The 14,016-nt window shown below is 44.5% G+C and overlaps 1 protein-coding gene across 1 annotated transcript in view; it reads left to right on the forward strand.

The window, feature by feature from the left end:
* Window positions 1–14,016, forward strand: part of RETREG1 (reticulophagy regulator 1) — a 141,342-nt gene that overhangs the window by 13,924 nt on the left and 113,402 nt on the right. The window lies entirely within an intron of this gene.

A 14,016-nucleotide genomic window follows, 5' to 3' on the forward strand; every position in this document is an offset into this window, starting at 1 on the left:
AAAAAAAGAAAAGAAAACAAAATTCCTCCTCTTTGTTTTGTTTGCTTTTCTCTTCTTTCTTTTTAAATTTTGTTTCTAGAGACAGGGTCTCTCTGTGACACCCAGGCCGTAGTGCAGTGAGGAGATCATAGCTTAAGTGATCCTCCCACCTCAGCCTCCCGAGTAGCTGGGACTGCAGGGATACACTACCTTGCCTGGCTAGGTTTTTAAAATTTTTGTTGAGGTGGGATCTTGCCGTGTTGACCAGGCTGGTCTATAACTCCTGGCCTCAAGCAGTCCTCTGGCCTTTGCCTCCTGAGTCACTGGGATTACAAATGTGAGCTGCCACACCCAGCCTATTTTTTCTTTCTGGAAATCTTACTGGTCAAATGTTGGACTTCTCGGATTGCTCCTGATTTTCTCAGTTTTTCTGTTTTCATCTTTGTCTTCTGTTCTGCTTTCAGAAAGCTTCCTGTATCTTTTGCATTCTACTGATTCAAAATTTCTAGTCTCATTTTTAGTTCTAAGACATTTTCCTCATTTTTGATTTTTTCTTTTTAGAATGCACTTGTTTTGAGTCTTAGGTTTTTGATTCTTAGATTTTTCTCCTCCTTAATAAAAAGGAGAAGATAGTTTATTGGAGGTTTTCTCATGCGTGTTTTTATTTCTGTGTTTTGTCTCTCTTCGGTGTTGAAGGGTTTCCTGAAATATCTAAGGGGCCCTCAGTTTCCCATTCCTGTTTCACAGTAAAGGACTTTAAGACTGAGCACAATGTGCAGGGCTGAGGAGTGTCCACTTCATGGTGTTCACTGAGGGTCATGAGCATGGTGACCCCTCCTGGGAGGGTGGGGCAGGGAGGGGACACCTGACTCTAAGTGGTCCGGGAGCTGTACCAGGGAGATGGTGAACACGTGGGAGTCCCTGTCAGAATGCTGCCTGGCATCAGCTCCCTGTTCTCAGCGTGCTTCCTCTGCCCTGCTCTCTTCTGTGCTGTTACCCCTGGGGTCTGAAGCCTTTCCACTTTAATTTTTTCAGAGAACAACCTCCTACTTCTATTGGGGTGGAGGAGAGGTCCTCTCTCCTGACCCAGCAAGGGTGGGCAGTAAGATCTCAAGTTCTAACTGTTCATCATAGAGATTTGTAGGCTGGGTGTGGTAGCTCACGCCTGTAATCCTAGCCCTTTTGAGGCTGAGGCGGGTGGATCACCTAAGGTCAGGAGTTCAAAACCAGCCTGGCCAACATGGCGAAACCCCGTGTCTACAAAAAACACAAAAATTAGCTGGGCGTGGTGGTGTGCACTTGTAATCCCAGCTACTTAGGAGGCTGAGGCAGGAGAATCGCTTGAGCCCAGGCAGGCGAAGGTTGCAGTGAGCCAAGGTTGCGCCACTGCACTGAAGCCTGGATGACATCTTCACACCTGTCCTGGCCTCTGCCTTCTCCCAGTACCTTCCATCCCCCCACCTCCCAGCTTTCCTGGGACCTGCAGCTGAGGGGGACGTGCTTTTGGAGACCTTCTCCTTGTGCTCTTGAAATTCCCAGCGCTCTTTCTGTTGCTTGCCCATTGACCACCCTGGCGCTTGCTTTCCATCTTCTAGACGTTTGTTGATATCCACCCTGTTGTCTTCTTTCCTGCTTTCTTTTAGCTTCATGCCTGCATATCTTTGTTGTACTCTTACTTTTTATTCTGGTGTGATTTAGGGAGGGAGGGGAGAAAGATATGTGTGTTCAGTGTGCCATGCCTGACCACAGGGCTGGCCTCCCCACCTGAACGCTGCCTCCAGGAGGGCAGAGAGCAGTCTGTTGCCTCAGCCCTGTATCCCAGCACGGTAGCATATGGTAACTGAATGGGTAAAACGGCAGTGAAACCTTCTGCTTTTTCAGCCACTTCTTCGCAATTCCCATGCTTGTGGAAAGGTACCCAAGTTCTCTGCTCACCTCCTTTGAGAAGAATTTCTACTCTTTTACCATTTCTTTTCCAAAATACTATGTGGTTGTGATAATTCCTATCCAATTCAAGTGCAGCACTTTGTCAATTTTAAATTAAAAATTGGCATGATAATAATTTATTGCTGAGTGGTAATACATGTCTAGATTTTGAAAAGTTTACCGAGTAAAATATTAGTGAATGGAGTATATTTGGTTCTGGCTAGTTTCATTAAAGCATGAGAATGTCATTTTATTACAGCATTTCCTTTTATTTGTAAAAATTTATTTATTTTTTCTTTCTTATTGAGACAGGGTGCTTCTCTGTTGGCCAGGCTGGAGTGCAGTGGTGTGATCTTGGCTCACTGCAACCTCCACTTCTGGGCCCAAGCAGTCCTCCCACCTCAGCCTCCCAAGTAGCTGGGACTACAGGCCTGTGCCACCACACTTAGCTAATTTTTAAAATTTTTTGTAGAGTTGGGGGAGCACTACAGGGTCTCACCCACCTCCTGATTGAGACCAGCCTAGGAAACACAGTGATCCTCCACCTCTCAAGTGATCCCTCCTACCTCGGCTTCCCAAAGTGCTGGGATTGCGGGCATGAGCCACTGTACCCAGCCTGTACATGTTTGTTGTTGTTGTTGTTGAGATGGAGTCTTGCTCTGTCACCAGGCTGGAGCGTAGTGGCACAATCTTGGCTGACTGCAACCTCTGCCTTCTGGGTTCAAGCGATTCTTCTTCCTCAGCCTCCAGAGTAGCTGGGACTATAGGTGCGTGCTACCACACCCGGCTAGTTTTTGTATTTTTAGTAGAGATGGGGTTTCACCATATTGGCCAGGATGGTCTCGATCTCTTGACCTCGTGATCTGCCCACTTCAGCCTCCCAAAGTGCTGGGATTATAGGCCTGAGCCACTGCACCCGGCCCAGCCTATAAAATTTAAAAAACAAATAGAGCATGATTTGGTGAATGAAGGGCGCCATTAGTATCAAACTCTAAATCCTAGGTGTCTTCCTACCTTGATCTGACATTGAACTTTAACTGTAGTGGGCCTTGAAGGACTTGGTGGAGTCTGTCACTTATAAAGAATGGTCCAGGGAGGTCACACTTCTGTGAATTGAGCATGATAAGTAGAAGTGGCTTGGGTGAGTCCACATAAGCAGAGCCTTCCAGGCTGAAGGAATCATGAAAGCTACAAGGGTGATAGTGAGCAACATGGCTCCGGTTCATTTCATTAGCAAATACTCACTGAGAACATGGCCAGTAGAATCACTGTGCTGGACGCTGGGAACAGAGCTCACTGTCTGGGGAAGAAACTCAGGTCAGGGGTCCTTTCCCACATGTTCTCATCAGTGCCATGCTAGCGGTATGTAGGAGGGGCAGCCATGGTGGTTGGTCGTCATGAAAGACCTAGAAGTGACATTTTAGCTGGACCTAAAGAGTCAGTAGCCATTGGCCAGGTTGCCGGGGTGTGCAGGTGAAGGAGTTGTTCCAAAACAAGGGAGCAGCGTGTGTGAATGTCCAGAGGGAGGAGTGTGGGCTGCTGAGGAGTGCAAGGACTTCTGCGTGGTTGGGAGGTGGGGAGATAGAAGGGGAGGGGTGAGGTGGGGCAGGAGATGGGACACGGTGAAGAGCCTGGCACCGGAGTGGGGGTTTGGGCTTCATCCAGAGTGCAGTCAGAAGCAAGGGCTGTCCAGGCCCCTCCAGGGTAGTTCCTTACCCCTGGGGCAAGGAAGTTGTACCAGTGGTCACAGGAGATGAGGGTGGAAGGGAGGCAGGTCCAGACCCTGAAGGGCTTGGGCACCAGTTCCAGGACTGGGACCTCTTTCAGGCCTGGAGAACTGCTGGGCCATTATAAACATCCCCTGGCACGGATGTGATGGATTTTGTAGAAAGCATTTGAAGGGCAGTGAGGAGGGGCATGTGAGAGGCATGTTGGAGGCTGGAGAGTGGGGCATCAAGGGGAAGATGGGGTTTCGCCTGTTGGCCAGGCTGGTCTTGAACTCCTGACCTCAGGTGATCCATCTGCCTTGGCCTCCCATAGTGCTGGGATTACAGGCATGAGCCACCACACCCAGCCTACAAATCTGTATGATGAACGGTTAGAACTTCAGATCTTAGTTTTCTGTAGGAACACACTGGTGGGGTCACCCTTGTGGGTGGAGGAGGCCTGAGGGCAGTGCAGGTTGGAAGTGCCCTTCTCCCTGGGAGGGGTTCTGGAAGGGTGGCTGACTTCAGGCTGAGTGTAGGGCCTGGTCCAGCCCAGACTGCCACCCTGAGAGAGACTCCTAGGCTCCCTGCGGGTACTCAGCGCCCAGCAGAGAAAGGCAGTGTGCTTTTTGTGGCACCAAGTTTAGGGGTAAGATTTATGATGCTTTGGCTTTAATGACAAAGGTACAGTGACAAATCGGTGAATGAGGATAATGTTACAGTTCAGAACTAATGAGTGTGAAGCACTTATCCTGTGCCAGATATTTTAGGCAGTTCACCTGTAGTATCTCTCACTCTTTATACATAACAACTGTTTGAGGAGGTAGGTGTCATTGCTAAGATTCGCAATGATAAAGGCATTGTGAGGCACAGAGAAGTCAAGTGACTTGCCAGGGCACACAGCCACACTCGTGTGGTTGCAGCTGTTTTACACCTGGGTGGCCTGATTGTAGTTTGTGCTCTACTTGCTGGGTTATTTTGCCCATTAAATGCATTTGCCAGCCTACTCGTTCAGGATTCTTTCCATGTCCTTTGGTGTAGATGCATTTCTCTGTTGTCTGACAAATGTCAGTAGTCTAACTATTGACCGATCACTTCTAGTACATAGGTAAGCAGAGAAGCAGCCAGACTCCTGTGCCATTATTTCTCATGCTTTTGATCTTCAGGGCAAGCTTAAAGCATTTCTTTCTGCCTTTGGTACTGCCAAGGCCCATCATCTGCTTGCTGTATAGAAGCTGCACATGATTTTTGTGGTCCATTCTCTAGGTGTGACACAGGGCTTCTGTGTTGTGCATCTCCGGGCACTCATACAGAAAAAAGCGTGAGCGGCGTCCCCTCGAGTTGCAGTGAGGTTGCCTGGCTGGATGTTGTGGGCTTTGCTGAGTTCTGCCCTGGAGGGTGCCTGTCAGTCCAGGTAAGTGGCCTGGCTTCATGGGAACTGCCGGAATAGACTGTGCTGAACTGAATGAATAGAGAATTCATACCTTGATGTTTCAAAGCACAACTTTCAAAACAAATATTCTAGTCTGTGACTGACCAATATGCATGGAGTTGAGAGTGTCACCACTGCTTACATTTTAGGTTTGTCTTGGAGCGTAATGCTTAATGCTACATGGGTACCTATTTCTCCCTGCCAGTGTCCAAAAAGCCACTCTGGCAGTTTTGCATGTGTTTTGTCAGTCTGTGTTGCCCTGAAAGAAATGTGCCTCTGGAGTAGCAGATTTCAGCAAAAGAATCATATAGAAATCATATAGGACCCAGGGCTGCCCAGTTCTTTGAAGGCAGTAATCTGTTTTCAGTATTTCAAACATCTCATGGAAGGTAATTATTTCTGTGATCAAGTTGCACCAGTTCTGACCTAGTAAACCATGTTATTTATTTCATTAGCAGCTAAAACCTTTCAAAAGAAGACATCTGTATGATGAAATGAAAGGAGGGGAAATCTTTGCTCCAGTTTAACCACCTTGTGTTGCAGATGAAGAAACTGAGTTCCAAGGTCCCTCAGCTGGTCACATCATGACCCATATCAGAGTCTCCTGACCCCCTTTTTAAACTGCATGTGCTAAGTGTTGAGACAGTGAACATGATGAAACTTAGGAAGGCAAAATAATAATGTTCCCAAGTGTCAGAATCACTAATTATGTTTTGCAGGTCAGTGTAGGAACTTTACTGTGTTGACCCAACCATGTCTTTGCAGGTCTTTTGAGGGTCTAGAGTATTGACAGGTCTCCCCATGATCTTCCAGTACCCTAAAAAGCTCTTATCTTTGAGATTGAGGCCTTCGTCTCAGATTTCACATCCCTTTCTGCTCCCCCCCCCCGCCCCCGACAAATGAGCCAGAGTTTGCTAAAAGTCACTTGGATATAAAGAGGCAGTCAAGAGCAGCCTCTTGCTCTTAGTAGAAATAGCTTCTGTTTGACCACATCTTCAGTGGTGGTGCATCTTTGAAATGATGAGAGTAACTCCATCCAGAAACCTTTTCACAGAAGGAGATTTTGGCTGTTGAAAATAAATGCATTTACTATTCAAAGGAAACATTTTTTTGTATGCTTGTAACCAGCAAGTTATTACTTGAGTCTGCCAAAACAACACCAAGACCTGTTAAAATGGACGTGCTCACTTTAATACGGTAGTTATATTAGTTATCATAACACAACGTAGGGACTTTTTTTGGTTAATAAAATTTCTCTAAAAGAGCTGTTGACCTCTTTTAATTAAGCTCTCCTGTAGCTATTAAGCATGGTGCAGGGTGTCTACAAACAAAGCATACATGCACTCAGAGCCTAAAAAAGTGATCTTTCATGTGAAATAAAAACAAAATATAAAAACAAGGAACCATTAAATGAGTTTATTAGGACAGCAAGGGTTAGGAGGCCTGTGTACAGCACTGCACATGATTGCCACCCTGACGGGAATGTCACCATGAGTCAGGAGATGGCTTCGTGGTTTCTGGTCTGGGGCTCAGTTGCTCATGAGTTGCATAAAATCCAAATACCGTCTTTGCACATGGAGAAAATGGCTTATAAGCTGAAGGAAGGATATTACATGAAACTGTACTGCAGATGAGCTCCTGTGACCTGGATAGGTATATCTTGGAGTGTTGACTGTAGTCTGGAAACCTTACTTCATCTCTTCCTTCATTGTTTTGGGAGTGAATGTATGTCTTCCTGGCATACCTTCTGAATTTAACTTCCAGATACCTTCTGGGTAAATTGAAAACGACAGCTCGCATCATTATGTCATCTATAACATCAGAAACTTTTAGTGAGAGACTTTTAGCTGGTTTGTGATGTAGTCTATGAAAAATGCTGTGCGGTTTTGTTTTTATTTATTTTTTTGAGATGGAGTCTTGTTCTGTCATCCAGGCTGGAGTGCAGTGGCACGATTTTGGCTCACCACAATCTCCATCTTCTGGGTTTAAGTGATTTTCCTGCCTCAGCCTCCCAAGTACCTGGGGCTACAGAAATGTGCCACCTCGTCCAGCTAATTTCTGTGTTTTTGGCAGAGACAGGGTTTTGCCATGTTGGCCAGGCTGGTCACGAACTCCTGACTTCAGGTGATCCAACCTCCTCAGCCTCTTAAAGTGTTGGGATTATAGGCATGAGCCACTGCGCCCAGCTGAAAAATGCTATGTTAAGCATTTAACTTTTTTTCTTATAAACCTATCTACATGTTTAAAGACATTTAACAATGACATTTCATGGTTAGCTCAAGTTCTGAGTGTATTAGAATAGATTTTAAAATGTGACTGAATGAAAATAAAAATATGGCTTAAAAATTGGTTTTCTATTCTTTTAAATTCACAAATATTAGTGTACAGTAGCTTTCATTTATCAAAATGAAAGTTGGGTATCAGGAGAAATTTTGATTCTTAATCATGTCACTGAATATAGCCAAAAGGTTCAGCACACTTGTACATTCGTGCACCCTATGACTAAGACATTTAATTCTGTGTACATGCCAGCTTTCAGCTCTGACTTTGTCCATCAAATCTCTGTTGGGTATGGGTTTTGCCTGGTACAGACAGGTTGTATCTTAAGATTGTGAAACCAGGGTCCAATACATGTTTGCTGTGGGCCTGTGATGTTGAAAAACAATAGCTGTTGGCAAAAGAAGCAGTCGTGACCTACCATCCCCAGAATGCCAGTGATGGTCTTTGGCCTTTTACTGTAACTACCAATTGTCTAGAAAGAAGCCCAGATGTTTGTTGTATTCTGATTTCTTGTGGCTTTCACAGTAAACACGGCTGCTTTGATTTGAGGGTGGTGCGTCTGCTGCAGCTCTGCTGGTGGTGGGGACGTATGACTGAGCAGGGCACCATTCTCTTTGACCTGAACCACACCACTGCAACATGACTTTAGTATGGGGCAAATTAGGTGAGCCAGAGTTACTTCTATTGGTTATCAGAGGCCAGGTCTTCTGAATAGGAAGAAATGAGATTTGTCTAAGTCGATATCCAAGAGCCATTTATGTTATCTGATGCTTCCAACAGGGTCTTTAATAAAATGGTGTGTGTGTATATTTATATATATATATATATTATATATATTTTATATTGTATATTTATATATATTTTATATGATATATAAATATATATATATTATTATACTTTAAGTTCTGGGGTACATGTGCAGAATGTGCAGGTTTGTTGCATAGGTATACACATGCCATGGTGGTTTACTTCACCTATCAACCCGTCATCTACATTAGGTATTTCTCCTAATGCTATCCTTCCCCTAGCCCACCATTCCCCAACAAGCCCCAGGATGTGATGTTCCCCTCCCTGCATCCATGTGTTCTCATTGTTCAACTCCCACTTATGAGTGAGAACATGCGGTGTTTGGTTTTCTGTTCTTGTGTTAGTTTGCTAAGAATGATGGTTTCCAGCTTCATCCATGTCCCTGCAAAGGACATGAACTCATCCTTTTTTGTGGCTGCATAGTATTCCATGGTGTATATGTGCCACATTTTCTTTATGCAGTCTATCATTGATGGGCATTTGGGTTGGTTCCAAGTCTTTGCTATTGTGAACAGTACCACAATAAACATACGTGTGCAAGTGTGTTTATAGTAGAATGATTTATAGTTCTTTGGGTATATACCCAGTAACGGGATTGCTGGGTCAAATGGTATTTCTAGTTCTAGATCTTTGAGGAATCACAATACTGTGTTGCACAATGGTTGAACTAATTTACACTCCCACCAACAGTGTAAAAGCGTTCCTGTTTCTCCACATCCTCTCCAGCATCTGTTGTTTCCTGACTTTTTAATGATTGCCATTCTAACTGATGTGAGATGGTATCTCATTGTGGTCTTATGGACATTTTAATGTTCCCCATAGTTTGTTTTTTTCCCCCAGTTTGGCAAGCTGTCATTATTGTGGTACTGTGCTTCAAGGAATTCATGATTAATGATTACATTGATTACATGCATGGTTGATTAATTACATTAATTGAATCATACAACAAATATTGAATGAGCAGCAGCAAACAAAAAAGTATTTATTGGGTGCATGTGATTGGCCATGCAGTGACCTAGTGCTGGGGCGACATTGGCAAACAGGAGAGATGGGCCCTTGTCTCACAAAGCTTATAGTTTGGGATAGGGAAGAACAGACAGATGAGAAACAAATGGCCAGGCAAACAAACATACAAGTGGGAATTAGAAGGCATGCTATGAAAGGAAAATGGGGGAGCAGTGGGGTGACCTAATTTGACTGCAGACTGCTAGGGAGACTGGGTGGAGTTTTCCTTGCTAAGAGTGACCGCTGGGCATGGGATAGTGACTCAGGGGTTCACTGTTGTGCGTTTGCCAAGCTTTAGGAAGCAAACGCCTTTTGTCAAATAATCCACATTTTCCGTTTCTTTTTTTTTTTTTTTTTTAAAAAAAACTTAAAATAAGTTCAGCTTTGTTATATAGGCACACTCATGTCAAAGTTTGGGCTTTGTTGTACAGATTATTTCATCACCCGGGTACTGAGCCTAGTACCCAATAGTTATTTTTTCCTCTCTTCTCTTTCCTCCCACCCTCCACCCTCCAATAGGCCCCAGTGTCTGTTGTTCCCCTTTGTGTCCATGTGTTTTCATTGTTTAGCTCCCACTTATAAGAGAGAACGTGTGGTATTTGGTTAGTTTGCCAAGGATGATGGTCTCTAGCTCCATCCATGTTCCCACAAAGGACATGATTTTTTTTTTTTTTATGGCTGCATAATATCCTAGGGCATATATGTATTACATTTTCTTTATCCAGTCTATCAGTGAGCGTTTAGGTTGATTCTGTGTCTTTGCTATTTTGAGTACTGCTGTAATGGACATACTCGTGCACGCACTCTTATGGTAGAATGATTTATATTCCGTTTGGTATATATTCAGTAATGGGATGGCTGGCTTGAATGGTATTTAGCTCTTTGAGGAATTGCCATACTGCGTTCCACAGTGGTTGCACTAATTTACACTCACACCAACAGCATGGAAGTGTTCCCCTTTCTCTTCAACCTTGTCAGCATCTACTACTTTTGATTTTTTTATAAGAGCTGTTCTGACTGGTGTAAGATGGCATCTCATTGTGGTTTTGATTTACTTTTCTCATCAGTCATACAGAGCTTTTTTTCATATGCCTCTTGGCCGCATGTGTGTCTTCTTTTGAACAGTGTCCGTTCTTGTCCTTTGCCCACTTTTTAACGGGAAGAACCCACATTTTTATTTATCAAAATGGTTAATTCTTTTTTGGTACAGTGGATTTGAAGTTCTGAGGTGGTTGAATTGATTGGGATTATTTTTAAAAGACTTGCTCGACCGAGGGCATTTCTTTGTCATTTTTACCTCTGTATTCACTTCTCATCTGATTGAAATATAAGCTTACGATTGTGTTGCAGACCCTATTCTAGTCCAGACTCACAGTGCTGATGATGAACTGGTATCACGTGGTTGAACTGAGGCATTTTCTTTTATTGTTGGTGTTTAATGTCAAATGTTGCACTGAGGAGCTGCCAGCTTTCCTTATTATGTATTCTTTTATTCTTGTTCCCTGCATTGTTTTTCATGGGCTTTGTCTTTTTGGTTAGAGAGTAAATATGGTGCTGGAAGTCGCAGGTGGAATTATCAGGAGAGACAGATGTTTTCCGTTGGACGTGGTTAGGGCCTGTGCTAAGGGAGGGCTTCGTCCCCCTTGTTTAATTAGAGAAAGTTGTTAGGGTTGTTTGCACCCCTGCGTACTGCTCATGTGTGCACACAAAGGGAGCAGGGAACTGTGGACCTGCCGGGTAAAGGGAGCACCTTCCAGCAAAGCCAGGTGAGTTGGTAAATAGTGTGGGAGAGGCCGGGCATGGTACCTCACGCCTGTAATCCCAGCACTTTGGGAGGCTGAGACGGGTGGATCACCTGAGGTCAGGAGTTTGAGACCAGCCTGACCAACATGGCGAAACCCCATCTCTACAAAAAACAAAAACAAACAAACAAACAAAATAGTGTGGGAGAGGATGTTCTTCCTATTATAGCTCCTATTTGGCAAACAGGGAAAAGCATTAAAAACAAACATCCCCAGAGACTCACTTTTATTTTTTTTTGAGATGGAGTGTTGTTCTGTAGCTCAGGCTGGAGTGCAGTGGCTCGATCTTGGCTCACTGCAACCTCTGCCTCCTGGGTCCTGGTTCAAGCAATTCTCCTACCTCATTCTTCCAAGTAGCTGGGATTACAGGCATGAGCAACCATGCCCAAATTTTTGTATTTTTTTTTTTTTAGTAGAGACGGGGTTTCACCATTTTGGCCAGTCTGGTCTTGAACTCCTGACCTTGTGATCCACCCAGCTTGGCCTCTGAAAGTGCTGGGATTACAGGCGTGAGCCACAGTGCCTGGCAGAGACTCACTTTTAACAAATCAGGGTGGTACTGCTGTTCAAGTCTTCATTCTGGTCCTCGGGCTCTCAGAGTTAGTATGTGGTGGTCGCCTGTGACATTCGCCTATTTTATAGGCTTGCTATGTTTTAGTGATTGATTCTTCCGTATTAAGAAATTATGGAACGTTTCACTGTGTTAGTTTGTATTCTTCTCCTACTGAGTTACACAAGGGTTTCACTAATGATGGAGTATCAAGTTCTTAACCCGAAAGACATCATCCCAGAACCAGATTTGTGACTGTCTTCCTGCATCTCAGCTCATGGCTTGAATTCTTGTGGGCTAACCCTCAGCCTAAGTCATCTTCTTTTCCTCGGTTTATTTTTCCCTTTGCCCAAATTCCTTAGTTTTTTATATTTATTTTGTGCTATGATAGATATTTAAGTTCTCTCAATTGGTTTTGGACTGAGGTGTAATAGAAATAAATGCTATGGAGGCAGGCAAATATGTGTGTGTGTGCATATGTGTACATAGGCGTGTGTATATTTGCATGTGTGTGCACATGTGTTTGCATGTGTGTATGTGTGTTTACACGTGGGTGTGTGTGTTTGCATGTGCGTTGTTTGCATGTGTGTGTATGTTTGCATGTATGTGTGTTTGCATGTGTGTGTTTGCATGCGTGTGTGTTTGCATGCGTGTGTGTTTGCATGTATATATGCGTGTTTGCATGTGCGCATGCATGTTTGCATGTGCATGCTTGCATGTGTATGCATGTTTGCATGTGTGCTTGCATGTGTGAGTGTGTGTGGGTATGTGTGTTTGCATGTGCGCATGTATGTTTGCATGCATGTGTTTGCATGTGCAAGTGTGTATGTTTGCATGCATTTATGTGTTTGCATGTGTGCATGTATGTTTGTGTTTGCATGTGTGTGCATGCATGCTTGTATGTGTGTGTTTGCATGTATGTGTATGTGTGTGTGTGTGTGTGTGTGTGTGCTCCAGGGAGTAAGGGTTTCTGGGAAAAGGTGAGCTTCTAGCTGGGCAAACCCAGTCCAATGACTTAATCTTCTTAGCTTCAGCTTCCTTATGTGTAAAAATTGGGTAATGCCATCACTTCACAAAACAACAACGAGGCTCTGGGAGACAGTCCACCTTGAGTCCGTGGCCCACATTGATTCTGTGGCACACAGGCCCTGAGTTCACTCAGTCTAGGCATTCTTTTTCAGAATCATACTTTTTCCCTTCTAAGATATTAAGCTTTGTATTACTACTTGTTTGTGCTATTTACTGAAGATTCTTTTAAACATCGAAGTGTAAAACAGGACATTAAAATATTACTTCACAAGAAAGAACCTTGCAGGAAGCCTGGCCTACAGCTTTTCCTTCGAGGTGCAGGCTCCGTGAATCCCATGAAACCTGACTGGACAGGTGTATAGTCTGCGGGCCTCTTTGTTACCACGGGCGTTGCTATCATGTGTCGAGGCACACGGTCTCCATCGGTGTGGGCACCATTACCTTTGTGTGTGAGGGGCTTGTCTTGCCCTGACCCTCAAATACTCCTGAGGGATCCTGGAGGTGCCAGGATCAGCCGCTGAGGGTAGGGGAACTTGAAGAATTGACAGCCATCAAGAAAACATTCATTCTCATCTGAGGTTCACTCTCAGTTTAGAATGTTCGTAGGGAACTTAGAAGAATGGGGTCCATGAAGCAGCTGCCAGTTCCCTCTCATGCTTGTGCACTTGGACATGAGCTTGGACATCCTCTCACTCTTAGTTGTTTGTCTTCTCTTTTAATTTGACCCACAGGAAAGAATCAGGAAGGGTTTTCCTACCTGGGATGATACAACACAGTCTCTGGCCTTGAGGTGGCCTTGTCCATTGAAGTTCAGCTGGAATGTGGCCATTGGCTTCAGGCCCAGGGTGGACTTTCCTGATACGTAGTATTGGTGCTCAAATATTTGTCACTGCTTTTTACTGTCTCAGGCTTGGTAACAGAGTAGCAGGGAGTTGTAGCAGTTCCCCATGCACCATAATTGACGGCCATGGTTCTTCCCTTCCATGCTGGCAGCTAGAAAGACATGCAGCAGAGCTGGGCATGGTGGCTCACACCTGTAATCCCAGCACTTTGGGACGCTGAGGAGGGTGGATCACTTGAGGTCAGCAGCTTGAGACTGCCTTGGCCAACATGGTGAAACCTCGTCCCTACTAAAAATACAGAAGTTAGCTGGGTGTGGTGGGTGCCTGTAATCCCAGCTACTCAGGAGGCTGAGGCAGAAGAATCACTTGAACCCGGGAGGTGGAGGTTGCAGTGAGCTGAGATCACACCACTGCAGTCCAGCCTGAGCAACAGAACGAGACTTCGTCTCAAAACAAATCAACCAACCAAAAGAAAGACATGCATTGGATACAGTACAAACTCCTTTTTGAAAAACAACAACAACAACCAACAACAGCAAAAAACACTCAAGTTTTGAAAGTATCCTTTCACCTGTGTTGGTCAGGGCTGCTGTACCCAGTGGGATTATAATCCCCAAGAGGCTCATCACTGTTCTCACCCCTGAATGTATTAAATAAA

This window comes from Cebus imitator, unplaced genomic scaffold (assembly GCF_001604975.1).
Source record: "Cebus imitator isolate Cc_AM_T3 unplaced genomic scaffold, Cebus_imitator-1.0 Scaffold35, whole genome shotgun sequence".
Lineage (NCBI taxonomy): Eukaryota > Metazoa > Chordata > Mammalia > Primates > Cebidae > Cebus > Cebus imitator.